This window comes from Trichomycterus rosablanca, chromosome 10, assembly GCF_030014385.1.
Source record: "Trichomycterus rosablanca isolate fTriRos1 chromosome 10, fTriRos1.hap1, whole genome shotgun sequence".
Lineage (NCBI taxonomy): Eukaryota > Metazoa > Chordata > Actinopteri > Siluriformes > Trichomycteridae > Trichomycterus > Trichomycterus rosablanca.
In genome coordinates this window covers 9,981,151-10,001,174 of record NC_085997.1, presented here as the reverse complement: position 1 = coordinate 10,001,174, position 20,024 = coordinate 9,981,151, and the positions used below count along the sequence as shown (strand labels likewise).

Below are 20,024 nucleotides of genomic sequence, written 5' to 3'. Positions count from 1 at the left end.
AAGGTGGACCAACTAGGTAAGAGTGTCTAATAGAGTGGACAGTGAGTGGACACGGTATTTAAAAACTCCAGCAGCGCTGCTGTGTCTTATCCACTCATACCAGCACAACACACACTAACACACCAACACCATGTCAGTGTTACTGCAGTGCTGAGAATGATCCACCACCTAGATAATACCTGCTCTGTAGTGGTCATGTCAATAATTGTAGAACTACAAAGTGCTCCTATATGGTGAGTGGAGCTGATAAAATAGACAGTGAGTGTAGAAACAAGGAGGTGGTTTTAATGTTATGGCTGATTAGTGTAAACTCACACACTGTTGTATGTGCTTGCATGACTGTAGGACGCGTTTTTCAGCGCATTACCGTAATATCCATAAAATGTGTCCTTGAGATTTCAGTGCAGAAAAGTTTGTGTAGAGACTGCAGCAGCGGATACTGTGTTTAATTAGATTTTGAGGTCATACTTTATTAACAAGGTAAGTTTATTTTTTAAAGAAAAGTTTGTGTATATTAGCTTCTGGATATTTTCGGATGCTACGGACAAAACTGTGTTGTACTGCTATGATGATACGACTATGTTCCAAACACTTTTAGACTCTTCCACCACCGTTAGCGCTTCTCTCAGTTAGTTCAGCTCATTAAATATATTATCCACAGTATCGCTTATCTTTACAAACCCAATTCCAAAAATGTTTAGACAGAAGGGAAAATGTCAATGTAAATAGACAGCAATTTGTAAAAGATGTTATTTATATTCTAGCATACAAACATACATCGCTCCAAAATATGAATGAACGCTTCAGCCAGGGTTGCCAGATTGCGCATTTAAAAGCCCGCCAAAATGCATGGAAAACCGCCCAAACATACTCACGAAAAACAGCCGATAATCAGCGCTTAAAGAATATTAAACCAGTTAAACATGATCTACTACTGCTGATATCTCACAAATCAGTGATTATAAATTATTAATGGCATATCTTTTCACATTATTATGTATGGTAGAGGGTTAAATATGTAAATTTGTTTAAAGCATGAGCTGTCAGAAGTGGGATTCGAACCCACGCCTTCAGGGAAGACTGCGACCTGAACGCAGCGCCTTAGACCGCTCGGCCATCCTGACTAGCTGGGGTACCATTGATACCACCCTCGCCCCACATGGTCTAAGATTTGCACAAACTGCTTAATCTTTTCACATTATTATGTATGGTAGAGGGTTAAAGACGTAAATTTGTGTAAAGCATGAGCTGTCACAGTGCCTTAGACTGCTAAAACCATTCTGTCTAGCTTGGACACTGTTGACGCCACTCCCACCCCACACAGACTAATATTTGTACAAAATGCTTAATCTTTTCACAAATTATTATGTCTGGTAAATTTACTGACTGTAACCCATTTGCTGCACTGTACACTTTGTCACTAGGCTGTAAACCCTGTATCAATAGAAAGGGAGCCCCATATGAGCACTCCAACTGACCAAATAATGTTTTTGGCACTGTAACGGCACTAGCATGTTAGGGTGTGTTTTCTCTGGTATGAGTGTATTAGGTACAGCCTTCTTGTTGGGTTTTTAACTGACTGGATTATTTATTAAGATTATTTATTATTCATTAAGAACTCAAACCCTGTTTGTGCTCATTGTAGGCTATTAAATCGTCCAGTAGATAGCATAATATGAACACAGTTAGAAAGTAAAACGATGTCCATTACTAATAAATAAATAAATGTCTGTTATTAATAAAGCTACTTTGAATCTTGAATCTACTATCAAAGTTTCATCGCATGCTGACCTCTGTGGAATACAACTGATGTATGTAGTACTAAGAAGTGTTTCTTAAGGGTTTTTTGGTGACTTTTTTGTACAAATTCCTGAATCTTTTCACATTATTATGTATGGTAAATTTACTGACTGTAACCCATTTGCTGCACTGTACACTTTGTCACTACGCTGTGAACCATATATCAATAGAAAGGGAGCCCCATATGAGCACTCCAACTGACCAAATAATGTTTTTCGGGTGGACCATTGTTTGCACTGTAACGGCACTAGCGTGTTAAGGTGTGTTTTCTCTGGTATGAGTGTATTAGGTCCAGTTTTCTTGTTGGGTTTTTAACTGACTGGATTATTTATTAAGATTATTTATTATTTTTTAAGAACTCAAACCCTGTTGTGCACCACCCTTGGTACTCTGGTCCCCTTCATTGAAGTCTGTATACATCACAGAGCTCACAGTTCCATGGGAGAATTCAACAGAAGAGGCCTATGAGCGCAAGAAACTGCGCTACACAGAACTGGCAGCAGATGCTCAGCAATGAGGATGGAACGCGAAAGTCTATCCAGTTGAAGTGGGATGCAGAGGTTTTGTGGCTTCTTCCACCATCAGGCTGCTGAAAGAACTTGGCATCCATGGACAGGCTCTACGACAAACAATTAGATCAGTGTCTGAAGCGGCCGAAAGAAGCAGCCAGTGGATATGGATCAAGCGGAAGGACCATTGCTGGGCTCAAAGAGCATCGACAGGACCCGCTCACTAATTCCCCCCACACCCCATCCCATTAGAGAACCCAGGTCACAACCCTCCAGGAGGAGGATGAACAAGGTATACGATTAGTGCTAGGCTTGACTCGGGGAAGAGGACACCCCCTGCCTTGCATAGTCCCACTTAAATAACCAGGCAATTCTCATGATTGGGCATGGGACACAAGCTCAGGTTTGATCATCCTGTAGCTGTATCGAACCCACGCCTCCAGGGGAGACTGCGACCTGAACGCAGCGCCTTAGACCGCTCGGCCATCCTGACTAGCTGAGTCATCCTCAACACCACCCCCACCCCACACGGACTAATATTTTTATATACTCAGAATGTGGCTCCGCCCATCCCGCCACTCACCAAGCCAACTACTGGAGGACCAACACTGGTTCTAAACCACCACCAGGTGAGAACCACCCTGAGGAAAGTCAATGCAAGCAAAGCAGCAGATCCAGATGGAGTTCCCGGCCGGGTGCTGAAAGCATGTGCCGACCAGCTTACAGTGGTGTTTACCAGCATATTCAACCTCTCACTCCAACAAGCTGCTGTCCCAACGTGTCTCAAATCCTCCACCATCGTTCCAGTACCCAAGAAATCAGCTTCATCATGCCTGAATGACTATCGTCCAGTGGCTCTAACACAACACCCATAGTCATGAAATGCTTCAAAAAGCTGGTGCTTTCACACATCAGAACAGTCATCCCATGTGGCCTGGACATGTATCAGTTTGCCTACCGACCAAATCGCTCAACAGAGGACGCCATAACAACAGCACTCAACACCGCGCTGACACATTTGGAGGAACTTGACAGCGATGTGAGGATTTTATTTGTGAACTTCAGCTCCGCATTTAACACGATCATCCCCAATAAACTGGTCAGCAAACTGGTGAACCTGGGCCTGAATTCCTCAATGTGCACCTGAATTATGGATTTTCTCACTGGACGTCCACAAAAGGTCAAAATTGGCAACCACACCTCCTCCACCCTCATCCTAAACACAGGGTTGTGTGATAAGCCCTATGCTTTTCAAATTTTTTACACAGGACTGTACCACCATTCACAATTCCAACAGAATAATTAAAATTTCAGATGACACAACTATAGTTGGACTGATCTCCAACAATCAGGAAATGGCCTACAGGCAGGAGGTAGCTCACTTGTCTGATTGGTGTACATTAAACAACCTGGCTCTTAACACCTCTAAGACAAAGGAGATCGTCATTGACTTTTGAAGAACAAAGGAGATAAACCACCTCCCCCTGCACATCCATGGAAACAAGGTGGAGATGGTGAAAAGCCTGAAATTCCTCAGAGTCTACGTGTCTGACCAGCTGACGTGGACCGTTAACACCTCACACCTGATTAAGAAGGCTCAACAAAGACTCTTCTTTCTCAGGAAGCTGAAAAAGGCCAAACTATGGCAGAACCTACTAGTAAACTTTTACAAGAGCACAATAGAAAGTATTCTGACCAGCAATTTCACAGAGTGGTATTCAAGCTGCACTGCCGCCGAGTGTAAGGATCTGCATCGCGTAGTGAAAACAGCTCAATGGATTTTTATTGTTCTTTCTTTTTTTTGTGATTACTACTACTGTCTTTCTTCTACTGCTGCTACTCTATTGGAGAGATGCCACTCAAAATTGCATTGTACTTGTGTATAGTGAAAATAAAGATTCTATTCTATTCTTCTATTCTATGCTGCATTATAAAACGAGGGTGCAACGTCTTTGAGCTCACGTACTCTTTTCTATATTATGCGTTGTTTTTGAACCATCACAGACTCAGTTTATTTAAAACGTTGATCTTAGCCTTTAGGACGAACAATGTGAAGTCTTTTATAAAGTGCATTTTTTCTTTGATTTTGTTGGACCTGTAGGAGATTGTCCTGTTCTTGTTGCAGCTCTGCTGGAGGGTTATTTTCTTGGTGTTTGTGGTGGTGGTGGGGTCTTTGTTCCCATTTTGGTTTATTTAGTATATGATGTACTTTACATCCATTTAAATAATGTGAACATTTCCATTTTTGTCGTAAAATACTGCTGTAACAATGTAAATGGACGCTGAATAAACATACTTAAATGGATATTTAAGTATTTAATTACATATTTAAATGGATGTAAAGTACATCATATACTAAATAAACCAAAATGGGAACAAAGACCCAACCACCACCACCACCACAAACACCAACAAAATAACCCTCCAGCAGAGCTGCAACAATAAACAGAGCAAGATCAGGATGAATACATGATTCAGTTTCTCACATTTTCAGTGATCAAAAGCCTGGGTCCTGGCATCCATGTGGATGTTACTTTGACACGTAGCACCTACCTCAGCATTGTTGCAGACCATGTTCACCCTTTGATGAAAACTGTATTCCCTGATGGCTGTGTCCTCTAAAGAAGTAGATTTGTATAAAGCATGACCTGTCAGAAGTGGGATTCGAACCCACGCCTCCAGGGGAGACTGCGACCTGAGCACAGCGCCTTAGACCACTCGGCCATCCTGACCTGAACGCACATTATGAAAGACAATTTTCCTCAACACCCCCACATGGCCACAGATTTGTACGAACTGCTGAATCTTTTTACATTATTATGTATGTTAGAGGGTTAAAGACATAAGTTTGTATAAAGCACTAGCAGTCAGAAGTTCAAACCCACGCCTCAATGAGAGACTGTGACCTGAACGCAGCTCGTTAGACCGCATCCTGACTAGCTTGGGTACCATCGACACCACCCTCGCCCCACACGGACTAATATTTGTACGAACTTTTCACATTATTATGTACAGTAAATGTACTGACTGTAACCCATTTGCTGCACTGTACACTTTGTCACTAGGCTGTAAACCATATATCAATAGAAAGGGAGCCCCATATGAGCACTCCAACTGACCAAATAATGTTTTTTGGATGGACCACTGTTAGCACTGTAACGGCACTTGCATGTTAGGGTGTGTTTTCTCTGGTATGAGTGTATTAGGTACAGCCTTCTTGTTGGGTTTTTAACTGACTGGATTATTTATTAAGATTATTTATTATTTTTTAAGAACTCAAACCCTGTTGTGCTCGTTGTTTGCCTATTAGTTCCTCGTTGCCTTGTTGCTGTAGCTCAAGCAGCTTGTTCTGTTGAAACTGTGACTATAGTCTATCAGGGAGCAGTGGCTGAGCATTGGGAAGCCATGCTCATGTAATGGTTAGTACTCTGCGTTGTGGCCGTAGCAACCCCGGTTCGAATCCAAGTCACGGCATTATCTTTTTGTATGCCGTGCTTCAAAGGTTTCTATTCTCTCCTCGGGCAAGAGACCGAAATGAGGCTGGAGCTTCAGGAAAGTCAGAACCATAGTCAAACAGGGGCCAGTGGCGCAATGGATAACGCGTCTGACTACGGGTCAGAAGATTCTAGGTTCGACTCCTGGCTGGCTCGGTTTCCTTATGCCTTTTTTTTGTCTCTCTAACTCCTTGTGTATGGAGCACCAACAATGCATCCAACAATGGAGGTCTTGTCAAAGTGAAAAAGACTTGTCAGAGCGGAAAGAAGTGGCTGATGCTGTTGGAACTATGACTGCAGTCTATCAGCCGACATGAGCCACCAGTGGCAGACTGCTGGGAAGCCGTGATCGTATAGTGGTTAGTACTCTGCGTTGTGGCCGCAGCAATCCAGGTTCGAATCCGGGTCACGGCACTGTCTTGTCGTATGCCGTGCTTCGAAGGTTTCTATTCTCACCTTGTTCTAACTCCTTGTGTATGGTTCTCTGTATCCCAGATCCAACAATGCAGGTCTTGTCAAGGTGACAAAGACTTGGTAGAGCGGAAAGAAGTGGCTGATGCTGGCACCAGCCGATACTGAGCTTTGCAGTTTCCCATATGGTCTAGTGGTCAGGTTTCCTGGTTTTCACCCAGGTGGCCCGGGTTTGACTCCCAGTATGGGAATTGCCTTCTATGATTGGACTTGAGCAAAACTTTGCCCATTACTTCCTCTGCGCCTTGCTGCTGTAGCTCAAGCAGCTTTTTCTGTTGGAACTATGACTGCAGTCTATCAGGGGGCAGCCGACATGAGCCACCAGTGGCAGACTGCTGGGAAGCCATGATCGTATAGTGGTTAGTACTCTGTGTTGTGGCCGCAGCAACCCCGGTATTTTTGGCCAGGCAGTGTATGTTAAAGTTTGTAATTCAAGTCACATCCTTGTGGACACATCCTTGTGAGGATTGACATGTCTTGCAGAGCCTGGATAGCTCAGTCGGTAGTGCATCAGACTTTTAATCTGAGGGTCCAGTGTTCAAGTCCCTGTGCGGGACAGTTGTTTCTTACTGCATTAGGTAAGCGGTAATGTCCTGTACTACATGGTTTGTTTAGAATGATGAAGAATTTGTACTTTGTGAGTTTTTTGTAAGTGAACTAGCATGTACTTGATAAGCTTGAAATAATAGCACACTGTATTTTTTGTCTGTTTTTTGTCTCTCTAACTCCTTGTGTATGGAGCACCAACAATGCATCCAACAATGGAGGTCTTGTCAAAGTGAAAAAGACTTGTCAGAGCGGAAAGAAGTGGCTGATGCTGTTGGAACTATGACTGCAGTCTATCAGCCGACATGAGCCACCAGTGGCAGACTGCTGGGAAGCCGTGATCGTATAGTGGTTAGTACTCTGCGTTGTGGCCGCAGCAATCCCGGTTCGAATCCGGGTCACGGCACTGTCTTGTCGTATGCCGTGCTTCGAAGGTTTCTATTCTCACCTTGTTCTAACTCCTTGTGTATGGTTCTCTGTACCCCAGATCCAACAATGCAGGTCTTGTCAAGGTGACAAAGACTTGGTAGAGCGGAAAGAAGTGGCTGATGCTGGCACCAGCCGATACTGAGCTTTGCAGTTTCCCATATGGTCTAGTGGTCAGGTTTCCTGTTTTTTACCCAGGTGGCCCGGGTTTGACTCCCAGTATGGGAATTGCCTTCTATGATTGGACTTGAGCAAAACTTTGCCCATTACTTCCTCTGCGCCTTGTTGCTGTAGCTCAAGCAGCTTTTTCTGTTGGAACTATGACTGCAGTCTATCAGGGGGCAGCCGACATGAGCCACCAGTGGCAGACTGCTGGGAAGCCATGATCGTATAGTGGTTAGTACTCTGTGTTGTGGCCGCAGCAACCCCGGTATTTTTGGCCAGGCAGTGTATGTTAAAGTTTGTAATTCAAGTCACATCCTTGTGGACACATCCTTGTGAGGATTGACATGTCTTGCAGAGCCTGGATAGCTCAGTCGGTAGTGCATCAGACTTTTAATCTGAGGGTCCAGTGTTCAAGTCCCTGTTCGGGACAGTTGTTTCTTACTGCATTAGGTAAGCGGTAATGTCCTGTACTACATGGTTTGTTTAGAATGATGAAGAATTTGTACTTTGTGAGTTTTTTGTAAGTGAACTAGCATGTACTTGATAAGCTTGAAATAATAGCACACTGTATGTGTTAACATGTTCTCCACACCAACTAGTTGTACGCCCAGCTGTTTCAAACAGACTGTAGTAAATAGAGGACCGTTTAAATCTCTAATTACATTTACATTTTACATTTTCTGCATTTTCATCCAGAGCGACTTACAGAAGTGCTTCCATAGTAAACATTTCACTTCTCAAGTTTTAGTAAACAACAGTCGAAGAACACAAATCTGCTGAAACCTGTTAGAACCAGTGGGTTTTTTTTTTTTGGAAATGGAAAAAATTTTTTAGTAAATAAGTACAAGTCAGCTTAAGTGCTTAGTAAAAAGGTGGGTGTTTAATCGTTTTTTAAAGACAGCAAGAGACTCAGATGTTCGGACGGACAGAGGAAGTTCATTCCACCACTTGGGTGCTAGAACAGAGAAGAGCCTTGATGCTTGTCTTCCTTTAGTCCTGGGTGGAGGATCAAGTCGGGCGAGACTAGTGATTCGGAGGTTGCGTGGCACAGAGCGGGGGTTTGATTAGACCGCGAAGGTAGCTTGGGGCTGGTCCATTTTTGGCTTTGTAGGCGAGCATCAGTGTTTTAAGCTGAATGCGTTCAGCTACAGGAAGCCAGTGAAGAGAACGCAGCAGTGGGGTGATGTGGCAGTGTTTGGGCTGGTTAAAAACCAGACGGGCAGCTGCATTTTGAATGAGCTGCATAGGAGTGGTAGGAGAAGCCATGGGAGGCTATGACCTTACCCAGAGAGCGGGTGTAGATAGAGAAAAGAAGTGGGCCAAGTACAGAGCCCTGAGGAAAACCGGTTGAGAGAGTGCATGGGGGAGATATGGATCCCCTCCATGACACTTGGTAGGAGTGCCCTTCGAGGTAGGAGGCCATCCATTGCCATGCTGAACCTGTTACTCCAAGGTTGGAGAGAGTGCACAGGAGAATGCTGTGATTCACTGTGTCGAAGGCTGCAGAGAGGTCAAGAAGAATGAGGACCGATGACAGTTTGGCTGCTTTGGCTGCATGAAGCTTCTCAGTAACAGCTACAAGTGCTGTTTCCGTAGAATGCGCTGCCTTGAAGCCAGACTGGTACGGATCGTGGAGGTCATTCTGAGTAAGAAAGGAAGATAGTTGGTTATAGACAGCACGTTCAAGAATTTTGGATAGAAAAGAGAGGAGTGAGACAGGTCTGTAGTTGTTAATGTCTGTAGTGTCTAGTGTAGGTTTCTTAAGAAGGGGAATAACCTGAGCCTTCTTAAACGCAGTAGGGACAACACCTGATGTCAGGGAGTTGTTGATGATGGGTGTGATGAAGGGGATTAGGTCCTGTGAGATGTCTTTAAGGATGGTGGATGGTATAGGGTCGAGTGTGCATGTAGTGGGATTGCTGGATGAGAGGAGCTGTGCAACCTCATCCATGGTGAGTGGGGTGAAGCTGGTGAGTGTGTTGGTGGGTTGAGGGTCAGTTGAAAGTGGGTCAGTCGGAGAGAAGGATTGATTGATTTTGTCAATCTTGTCCTGAAAGAATGTTGCAAAGTCAGTAGCAGTAAGAGAGGCAGATGGGGGAGGAGGAAGAGGGTTCAGAAGAGAGGAAAAGATAGCATGAAGCTTACGTGGGTCAGCAGCAGATTGTTCAAGCTTGGCTTTGTAAAAAGATGTTTTTGATGCAGTCACATCGGATGAGAACCTGGACAGCAGATCGTGGTAGGAGTGGAGATCAACACCAAGCTTAGATTTTCTCCACTTTCTCTCAGCTGCCCTTAATTCTCTTCTGTTGCTGCGCAATGCATCTGAAAGCCAAGGAGCAGGGTGAGAAGGTTTTCCTCGTTTAAGGGTAAGAGGACAGAGCTGATCGAGGACAATATTCAACCAGTTAAACATGGCCTACTACTGCTGATATCTCACAAATCAGTGATTATAAATTATTAATGGCATTTGAAATAATAAAAAACTAAGACTAAGATTTGTACTAACTTTTGTATCTTTTCACATTATTATGTATGGTAGAGGATTAAAGATGTAAATTTGTACAAAGCATGAGATGTCAGAAGTGGGATTCGAACCCACGCCTGCAGGGGAGACTGCGACCTAAACGCAGCGCCTTAGACCGCTCGGCCATCCTGACTAGCTAGAGTATCACAGATACCATCCTCGCCTCACAAGGAATAATATTTGTACAAATTCCTGAATCTTTTCACATTATTATGTATGGTAAATTTACTGACTGTAACCCATTTGCTGCACTGTACACTTTGTCACTACGCTGTAAACCATATATCAATAGAAAGGGAGCCCCATATGAGCACTCCAACTGACCAAATAATGTTTTTTGGGTGGACCATTGTTAGCACTGTAACGGCACTAGCGTGTTAGGGTGTGTTTTCTCTGGTATGAGTGTATTAGGTCCAGTTTTCTTGTTGGGTTTTTAACTGACTGGATTATTTATTAAGATTATTTATTATTTTTTAAGAACTCAAACCCTGTTGTGCACCACCCTTAGGCCAGACTTGGTACTCTGGTCCCCTTCATTGAAGTCTGTATACATCACAGAGCTCACAGTTCCATGGGAGAATTCAACAGAAGAGGCCTATGAGCGCAAGAAACTGCGCTACACAGAACTGGCAGCAGATGCTCAGCAATGAGGATGGAACGCGAAAGTCTATCCAGTTGAAGTGGGATGCAGAGGTTTTGTGGCTTCTTCCACCATCAGGCTGCTGAAAGAACTTGGCATCCATGGACAGGCTCTACGACAAACAATTAGATCAGTGTCTGAAGCGGCCGAAAGAAGCAGCCAGTGGATATGGATCAAGCGGAAGGACCATTGCTGGGCTCAAAGAGCATCGACAGGACCCGCTCACTAATTCCCCCCACACCCCATCCCATTAGAGAACCCAGGTCACAACCCTCCAGGAGGAGGATGAACAAGGTATACGATTAGTGCTAGGCTTGACTCGGGGAAGAGGACACCCCCTGCCTTGCATAGTCCCATGGGCTGTGCCACTTAAATAACCAGGCAATTCTCATGATTGGGCATGGGACACAAGCTCAGGTTTGATCATCCTGTAGCTGTATCGAACCCACGCCTCCAGGGGAGACTGCGACCTGAACGCAGCGCCTTAGACCGCTCGGCCATCCTGACTAGCTGAGTCATCCTCAACACCACCCCCACCCCACACGGACTAATATTTTTATATACTCAGAATGTGGCTCCGCCCATCCCGCCACTCACCAAGCCAACTACTGGAGGACCAACACTGGTTCTAAACCACCACCAGGTGAGAACCACCTTGAGGAAAGTCAATGCAAGCAAAGCAGCAGATCCAGATGGAGTTCCCGGCCGGGTGCTGAAAGCATGTGCCGACCAGCTTACAGTGGTGTTTACCAGCATATTCAACCTCTCACTCCAACAAGCTGCTGTCCCAACGTGTCTCAAATCCTCCACCATCGTTCCAGTACCCAAGAAATCAGCTTCATCATGCCTGAATGACTATCGTCCAGTGGCTCTAACACAACACCCATAGTCATGAAATGCTTCAAAAAGCTGGTGCTTTCACACATCAGAACAGTCATCCCATGTGGCCTGGACATGTATCAGTTTGCCTACCGACCAAATCGCTCAACAGAGGACGCCATAACAACAGCACTCAACACCGCGCTGACACATTTGGAGGAACTTGACAGCGATGTGAGGATTTTATTTGTGAACTTCAGCTCCGCATTTAACACGATCATCCCCAATAAACTGGTCAGCAAACTGGTGAACCTGGGCCTGAATTCCTCAATGTGCACCTGAATTATGGATTTTCTCACTGGACGTCCACAAAAGGTCAAAATTGGCAACCACACCTCCTCCACCCTCATCCTAAACACAGGGTTGTGTGATAAGCCCTATGCTTTTCAAATTTTTTACACAGGACTGTACCACCATTCACAATTCCAACAGAATAATTAAAATTTCAGATGACACAACTATAGTTGGACTGATCTCCAACAATCAGGAAATGGCCTACAGGCAGGAGGTAGCTCACTTGTCTGATTGGTGTACATTAAACAACCTGGCTCTTAACACCTCTAAGACAAAGGAGATCGTCATTGACTTTTGAAGAACAAAGGAGATAAACCACCTCCCCCTGCACATCCATGGAAACAAGGTGGAGATGGTGAAAAGCCTGAAATTCCTCAGAGTCTACGTGTCTGACCAGCTGACGTGGACCGTTAACACCTCACACCTGATTAAGAAGGCTCAACAAAGACTCTTCTTTCTCAGGAAGCTGAAAAAGGCCAAACTATGGCAGAACCTACTAGTAAACTTTTACAAGAGCACAATAGAAAGTATTCTGACCAGCAATTTCACAGAGTGGTATTCAAGCTGCACTGCCGCCGAGTGTAAGGATCTGCATCGCGTAGTGAAAACAGCTCAATGGATTTTTATTGTTCTTTCTTTTTTTTGTGATTACTACTACTGTCTTTCTTCTACTGCTGCTACTCTATTGGAGAGATGCCACTCAAAATTGCATTGTACTTGTGTATAGTGAAAATAAAGATTCTATTCTATTCTTCTATTCTATGCTGCATTATAAAACGAGGGTGCAACGTCTTTGAGCTCACGTACTCTTTTCTATATTATGCGTTGTTTTTGAACCATCACAGACTCAGTTTATTTAAAACGTTGATCTTAGCCTTTAGGACGAACAATGTGAAGTCTTTTATAAAGTGCATTTTTTCTTTGATTTTGTGGGACCTGTAGGAGATTGTCCTGTTCTTGTTGCAGCTCTGCTGGAGGGTTATTTTCTTGGTGTTTGTGGTGGTGGTGGGGTCTTTGTTCCCATTTTGGTTTATTTAGTATATGATGTACTTTACATCCATTTAAATAATGTGAACATTTCCATTTTTGTCGTAAAATACTGCTGTAACAATGTAAATGGACGCTGAATAAACATACTTAAATGGATATTTAAGTATTTAATTACATATTTAAATGGATGTAAAGTACATCATATACTAAATAAACCAAAATGGGAACAAAGACCCAACCACCACCACCACCACAAACACCAACAAAATAACCCTCCAGCAGAGCTGCAACAATAAACAGAGCAAGATCAGGATGAATACATGATTCAGTTTCTCACATTTTCAGTGATCAAAAGCCTGGGTCCTGGCATCCATGTGGATGTTACTTTGACACGTAGCACCTACCTCAGCATTGTTGCAGACCATGTTCACCCTTTGATGAAAACTGTATTCCCTGATGGCTGTGTCCTCTAAAGAAGTAGATTTGTATAAAGCATGACCTGTCAGAAGTGGGATTCGAACCCACGCCTCCAGGGGAGACTGCGACCTGAGCACAGCGCCTTAGACCACTCGGCCATCCTGACCTGAACGCACATTATGAAAGACAATTTTCCTCAACACCCCCACATGGCCACAGATTTGTACGAACTGCTGAATCTTTTTACATTATTATGTATGTTAGAGGGTTAAAGACATAAGTTTGTATAAAGCACTAGCAGTCAGAAGTTCAAACCCACGCCTCAATGAGAGACTGTGACCTGAACGCAGCTCGTTAGACCGCATCCTGACTAGCTTGGGTACCATCGACACCACCCTCGCCCCACACGGACTAATATTTGTACGAACTTTTCACATTATTATGTACAGTAAATGTACTGACTGTAACCCATTTGCTGCACTGTACACTTTGTCACTAGGCTGTAAACCATATATCAATAGAAAGGGAGCCCCATATGAGCACTCCAACTGACCAAATAATGTTTTTTGGATGGACCATTGTTAGCACTGTAACGGCACTTGCATGTTAGGGTGTGTTTTCTCTGGTATGAGTGTATTAGGTACAGCCTTCTTGTTGGGTTTTTAACTGACTGGATTATTTATTAAGATTATTTATTATTTTTTAAGAACTCAAACCCTGTTGTGCTCGTTGTTTGCCTATTAGTTCCTCGTTGCCTTGTTGCTGTAGCTCAAGCAGCTTGTTCTGTTGAAACTGTGACTATAGTCTATCAGGGAGCAGTGGCTGAGCATTGGGAAGCCATGCTCATGTAATGGTTAGTACTCTGCGTTGTGGCCGTAGCAACGCCGGTTCGAATCCAAGTCACGGCATTATCTTTTTGTATGCCGTGCTTCAAAGGTTTCTATTCTCTCCTCGGGCAAGAGACCGAAATGAGGCTGGAGCTTCAGGAAAGTCAGAACCATAGTCAAACAGGGGCCAGTGGCGCAATGGATAACGCGTCTGACTACGGGTCAGAAGATTCTAGGTTCGACTCCTGGCTGGCTCGGTTTCCTTATGCCTTTTTTTTGTCTCTCTAACTCCTTGTGTATGGAGCACCAACAATGCATCCAACAATGGAGGTCTTGTCAAAGTGAAAAAGACTTGTCAGAGCGGAAAGAAGTGGCTGATGCTGTTGGAACTATGACTGCAGTCTATCAGCCAACATGAGCCACCAGTGGCAGACTGCTGGGAAGCCGTGATCGTATAGTGGTTAGTACTCTGCGTTGTGGCCGCAGCAATCCCGGTTCGAATCCGGGTCACGGCACTGTCTTGTCGGCACCAGCTGATACTGAGCTTTGCAGTTTCCCATATGGTCTAGTGGTCAGGTTTCCTGTTTTTTACCCAGGTGGCCCGGGTTTGACTCCCAGTATGGGAATTGCCTTCTATGATTGGACTTGAGCAAAACTTTGCCCATTACTTCCTCTGCGCCTTGTTGCTGTAGCTCAAGCAGCTTTTTCTGTTGGAACTATGACTGCAGTCTATCAGGGGGCAGCCGACATAAGCCACCAGTGGCAGACTGCTGGGAAGCCGTGATCGTATAGTGGTTAGTACTCTGCGTTGTGGCCGCAGCAATCCAGGTTCGAATCCGGGTCACGGCACTGTCTTGTCGTATGCCGTGCTTCGAAGGTTTCTATTCTCACCTTGTTCTAACTCCTTGTGTATGGTTCTCTGTATCCCAGATCCAACAATGCAGGTCTTGTCAAGGTGACAAAGACTTGGTAGAGCGGAAAGAAGTGGCTGATGCTGGCACCAGCCGATACTGAGCTTTGCAGTTTCCCATATGGTCTAGTGGTCAGGTTTCCTGGTTTTCACCCAGGTGGCCCGGGTTTGACTCCCAGTATGGGAATTGCCTTCTATGATTGGACTTGAGCAAAACTTTGCCCATTACTTCCTCTGCGCCTTGCTGCTGTAGCTCAAGCAGCTTTTTCTGTTGGAACTATGACTGCAGTCTATCAGGGGGCAGCCGACATGAGCCACCAGTGGCAGACTGCTGGGAAGCCATGATCGTATAGTGGTTAGTACTCTGTGTTGTGGCCGCAGCAACCCCGGTATTTTTGGCCAGGCAGTGTATGTTAAAGTTTGTAATTCAAGTCACATCCTTGTGGACACATCCTTGTGAGGATTGACATGTCTTGCAGAGCCTGGATAGCTCAGTCGGTAGTGCATCAGACTTTTAATCTGAGGGTCCAGTGTTCAAGTCCCTGTTCGGGACAGTTGTTTCTTACTGCATTAGGTAAGCGGTAATGTCCTGTACTACATGGTTTGTTTAGAATGATGAAGAATTTGTACTTTGTGAGTTTTTTGTAAGTGAACTAGCATGTACTTGATAAGCTTGAAATAATAGCACACTGTATTTTTTGTCTGTTTTTTGTCTCTCTAACTCCTTGTGTATGGAGCACCAACAATGCATCCAACAATGGAGGTCTTGTCAAAGTGAAAAAGACTTGTCAGAGCGGAAAGAAGTGGCTGATGCTGTTGGAACTATGACTGCAGTCTATCAGCCGACATGAGCCACCAGTGGCAGACTGCTGGGAAGCCGTGATCGTATAGTGGTTAGAACTCTGCGTTGTGGCCGCAGCAATCCCGGTTCGAATCCGGGTCACGGCACTGTCTTGTCGTATGCCGTGCTTCGAAGGTTTCTATTCTCACCTTGTTCTAACTCCTTGTGTATGGTTCTCTGTACCCCAGATCCAACAATGCAGGTCTTGTCAAGGTGACAAAGACTTGGTAGAGCGGAAAGAAGTGGCTGATGCTGGCACCAGCCGATACTGAGCTTTGCAGTTTCCCATATGGTCTAGTGGTCAGGTTTCCTGTTTTTTACCCAGGTGGCCCGGGTTTGACTCCCAGTATGGGAATTGCCTTCTATGATTGGACTTGAGCAAAACTTTGCCCATTACTTCCTCTGCGCCTTGTTGCTGTAGCTCAAGCAGCTTTTTCTGTTGGAACTATGACTGCAGTCTATCAGGGGGCAGCCGACATGAGCCACCAGTGGCAGACTGCTGGGAAGCCATGATCGTATAGTGGTTAGTACTCTGTGTTGTGGCCGCAGCAACCCCGGTATTTTTGGCCAGGCAGTGTATGTTAAAGTTTGTAATTCAAGTCACATCCTTGTGGACACATCCTTGTGAGGATTGACATGTCTTGCAGAGCCTGGATAGCTCAGTCGGTAGTGCATCAGACTTTTAATCTGAGGGTCCAGTGTTCAAGTCCCTGTTCGGGACAGTTGTTTCTTACTGCATTAGGTAAGCGGTAATGTCCTGTACTACATGGTTTGTTTAGAATGATGAAGAATTTGTACTTTGTGAGTTTTTTGTAAGTGAACTAGCATGTACTTGATAAGCTTGAAATAATAGCACACTGTATTTTTTGTCTGTTTTTTGTCTCTCTAACTCCTTGTGTATGGAGCACCAACAATGCATCCAACAATGGAGGTCTTGTCAAAGTGAAAAAGACTTGTCAGAGCGGAAAGAAGTGGCTGATGCTGTTGGAACTATGACTGCAGTCTATCAGCCGACATGAGCCACCAGTGGCAGACTGCTGGGAAGCCGTGATCGTATAGTGGTTAGAACTCTGCGTTGTGGCCGCAGCAATCCCGGTTCGAATCCGGGTCACGGCACTGTCTTGTCGTATGCCGTGCTTCGAAGGTTTCTATTCTCACCTTGTTCTAACTCCTTGTGTATGGTTCTCTGTACCCCAGATCCAACAATGCAGGTCTTGTCAAGGTGACAAAGACTTGGTAGAGCGGAAAGAAGTGGCTGATGCTGGCACCAGCCGATACTGAGCTTTGCAGTTTCCCATATGGTCTAGTGGTCAGGTTTCCTGTTTTTTACCCAGGTGGCCCGGGTTTGACTCCCAGTATGGGAATTGCCTTCTATGATTGGACTTGAGCAAAACTTTGCCCATTACTTCCTCTGCGCCTTGTTGCTGTAGCTCAAGCAGCTTTTTCTGTTGGAACTATGACTGCAGTCTATCAGGGGGCAGCCGACATGAGCCACCAGTGGCAGACTGCTGGGAAGCCATGATCGTATAGTGGTTAGTACTCTGTGTTGTGGCCGCAGCAACCCCGGTATTTTTGGCCAGGCAGTGTATGTTAAAGTTTGTAATTCAAGTCACATCCTTGTGGACACATCCTTGTGAGGATTGACATGTCTTGCAGAGCCTGGATAGCTCAGTCGGTAGTGCATCAGACTTTTAATCTGAGGGTCCAGTGTTCAAGTCCCTGTTCGGGACAGTTGTTTCTTACTGCATTAGGTAAGCGGTAATGTCCTGTACTACATGGTTTGTTTAGAATGATGAAGAATTTGTACTTTGTGAGTTTTTTGTAAGTGAACTAGCATGTACTTGATAAGCTTGAAATAATAGCACACTGTATGTGTTAACATGTTCTCCACACCAACTAGTTGTACGCCCAGCTGTTTCAAACAGACTGTAGTAAATAGAGGACCGTTTAAATCTCTAATTACATTTACATTTTACATTTTCTGCATTTTCATCCAGAGCGACTTACAGAAGTGCTTCCATAGTAAACATTTCACTTCTCAAGTTTTAGTAAACAACAGTCGAAGAACACAAATCTGCTGAAACCTGTTAGAACCAGTGGGTTTTTTTTTTTTGGAAATGGAAAAATTTTTTTTGTAAATAAGTACAAGTCAGCTTAAGTGCTTAGTAAAAAGGTGGGTGTTTAATCGTTTTTTAAAGACAGTAAGAGACTCAGATGTTCGGACGGACAGAGGAAGTTCATTCCACCACTTGGGTGCTAGAACAGAGAAGAGCCTTGATGCTTGTCTTCCTTTAGTCCTGGGTGGAGGATCAAGTCGGGCGAGACTAGTGATTCGGAGGTTGCGTGGCACAGAGCGGGGGTTTGATTAGACCGCGAAGGTAGCTTGGGGCTGGTCCATTTTTGGCTTTGTAGGCGAGCATCAGTGTTTTAAGCTGAATGCGTTCAGCTACAGGAAGCCAGTGAAGAGAACGCAGCAGTGGGGTGATGTGGCAGTGTTTGGGCTGGTTAAAAACCAGACGGGCAGCTGCATTTTGAATGAGCTGCATAGGAGTGGTAGGAGAAGCCATGGGAGGCTATGACCTTACCCAGAGAGCGGGTGTAGATAGAGAAAAGAAGTGGGCCAAGTACAGAGCCCTGAGGAAAACCGGTTGAGAGAGTGCATGGGGGAGATATGGATCCCCTCCATGACACTTGGTAGGAGTGCCCTTCGAGGTAGGAGGCCATCCATTGCCATGCTGAACCTGTTACTCCAAGGTTGGAGAGAGTGCACAGGAGAATGCTGTGATTCACTGTGTCGAAGGCTGCAGAGAGGTCAAGAAGAATGAGGACCGATGACAGTTTGGCTGCTTTGGCTGCATGAAGCTTCTCAGTAACAGCTACAAGTGCTGTTTCCGTAGAATGCGCTGCCTTGAAGCCAGACTGGTACGGATCGTGGAGGTCATTCTGAGTAAGAAAGGAAGATAGTTGGTTATAGACAGCACGTTCAAGAATTTTGGATAGAAAAGAGAGGAGTGAGACAGGTCTGTAGTTGTTAATGTCTGTAGTGTCTAGTGTAGGTTTCTTAAGAAGGGGAATAACCTGAGCCTTCTTAAACGCAGTAGGGACAACACCTGATGTCAGGGAGTTGTTGATGATGGGTGTGATGAAGGGGATTAGGTCCTGTGAGATGTCTTTAAGGATGGTGGATGGTATAGGGTCGAGTGTGCATGTAGTGGGATTGCTGGATGAGAGGAGCTGTGCAACCTCATCCATGGTGAGTGGGGTGAAGCTGGTGAGTGTGTTGGTGGGTTGAGGGTCAGTTGAAAGTGGGTCAGTCGGAGAGAAGGATTGATTGATTTTGTCAATCTTGTCCTGAAAGAATGTTGCAAAGTCAGTAGCAGTAAGAGAGGCAGATGGGGGAGGAGGAAGAGGGTTCAGAAGAGAGGAAAAGATAGCATGAAGCTTACGTGGGTCAGCAGCAGATTGTTCAAGCTTGGCTTTGTAAAAAGATGTTTTTGATGCAGTCACATCGGATGAGAACCTGGACAGCAGATCGTGGTAGGAGTGGAGATCAACACCAAGCTTAGATTTTCTCCACTTTCTCTCAGCTGCCCTTAATTCTCTTCTGTTGCTGCGCAATGCATCTGAAAGCCAAGGAGCAGGGTGAGAAGGTTTTCCTCGTTTAAGGGTAAGAGGACAGAGCTGATCGAGGACAATATTCAACCAGTTAAACATGGCCTACTACTGCTGATATCTCACAAATCAGTGATTATAAATTATTAATGGCATTTGAAATAATAAAAAACTAAGACTAAGATTTGTACTAACTTTTGTATCTTTTCACATTATTATGTATGGTAGAGGATTAAAGATGTAAATTTGTACAAAGCATGAGATGTCAGAAGTGGGATTCGAACCCACGCCTCCAGGGGAGACTGCGACCTAAACGCAGCGCCTTAGACCGCTCGGCCATCCTGACTAGCTAGAGTATCACAGATACCATCCTCGCCTCACAAGGAATAATATTTGTACAAATTCCTGAATCTTTTCACATTATTATGTATGGTAAATTTACTGACTGTAACCCATTTGCTGCACTGTACACTTTGTCACTACGCTGTAAACCATATATCAATAGAAAGGGAGCCCCATATGAGCACTCCAACTGACCAAATAATGTTTTTTGGGTGGACCATTGTTAGCACTGTAACGGCACTAGCGTGTTAGGGTGTGTTTTCTCTGGTATGAGTGTATTAGGTCCAGTTTTCTTGTTGGGTTTTTAACTGACTGGATTATTTATTAAGATTATTTA

General features: G+C 44.6%; 9 non-coding genes across 9 annotated transcripts; 4 read left to right on the top strand and 5 right to left on the bottom strand.

The window, feature by feature from the left end:
- Positions 1–1,041: 1,041 nt before the first annotated feature.
- trnal-cag (transfer RNA leucine (anticodon CAG)) lies at positions 1,042–1,124 on the bottom strand. The gene has a single exon. It is a non-coding gene; the product is annotated as a tRNA-Leu (tRNA).
- Positions 1,125–4,958: 3,834 nt separating this feature from the next.
- Positions 4,959–5,041, bottom strand: trnal-cag (transfer RNA leucine (anticodon CAG)). The gene has a single exon. It is a non-coding gene; the product is annotated as a tRNA-Leu (tRNA).
- An 845-nt stretch (positions 5,042–5,886) lies between these two features.
- trnar-acg (transfer RNA arginine (anticodon ACG)) lies at positions 5,887–5,959 on the top strand. The gene has a single exon. It is a non-coding gene; the product is annotated as a tRNA-Arg (tRNA).
- Positions 5,960–7,154: 1,195 nt separating this feature from the next.
- trnah-gug (transfer RNA histidin (anticodon GUG)) lies at positions 7,155–7,226 on the top strand. Its single transcript has one exon. It is a non-coding gene; the product is annotated as a tRNA-His (tRNA).
- Positions 7,227–9,985: 2,759 nt separating this feature from the next.
- trnal-uag (transfer RNA leucine (anticodon UAG)) lies at positions 9,986–10,068 on the bottom strand. Its single transcript has one exon. It is a non-coding gene; the product is annotated as a tRNA-Leu (tRNA).
- A 3,170-nt stretch (positions 10,069–13,238) lies between these two features.
- trnal-cag (transfer RNA leucine (anticodon CAG)) lies at positions 13,239–13,321 on the bottom strand. Its single transcript has one exon. It is a non-coding gene; the product is annotated as a tRNA-Leu (tRNA).
- Positions 13,322–14,166: 845 nt separating this feature from the next.
- Positions 14,167–14,239, top strand: trnar-acg (transfer RNA arginine (anticodon ACG)). The gene has a single exon. It is a non-coding gene; the product is annotated as a tRNA-Arg (tRNA).
- A 186-nt stretch (positions 14,240–14,425) lies between these two features.
- trnah-gug (transfer RNA histidin (anticodon GUG)) lies at positions 14,426–14,497 on the top strand. Its single transcript has one exon. It is a non-coding gene; the product is annotated as a tRNA-His (tRNA).
- A 5,111-nt stretch (positions 14,498–19,608) lies between these two features.
- On the bottom strand, positions 19,609–19,691 carry trnal-uag (transfer RNA leucine (anticodon UAG)). The gene has a single exon. It is a non-coding gene; the product is annotated as a tRNA-Leu (tRNA).
- Positions 19,692–20,024: the final 333 nt, after the last annotated feature.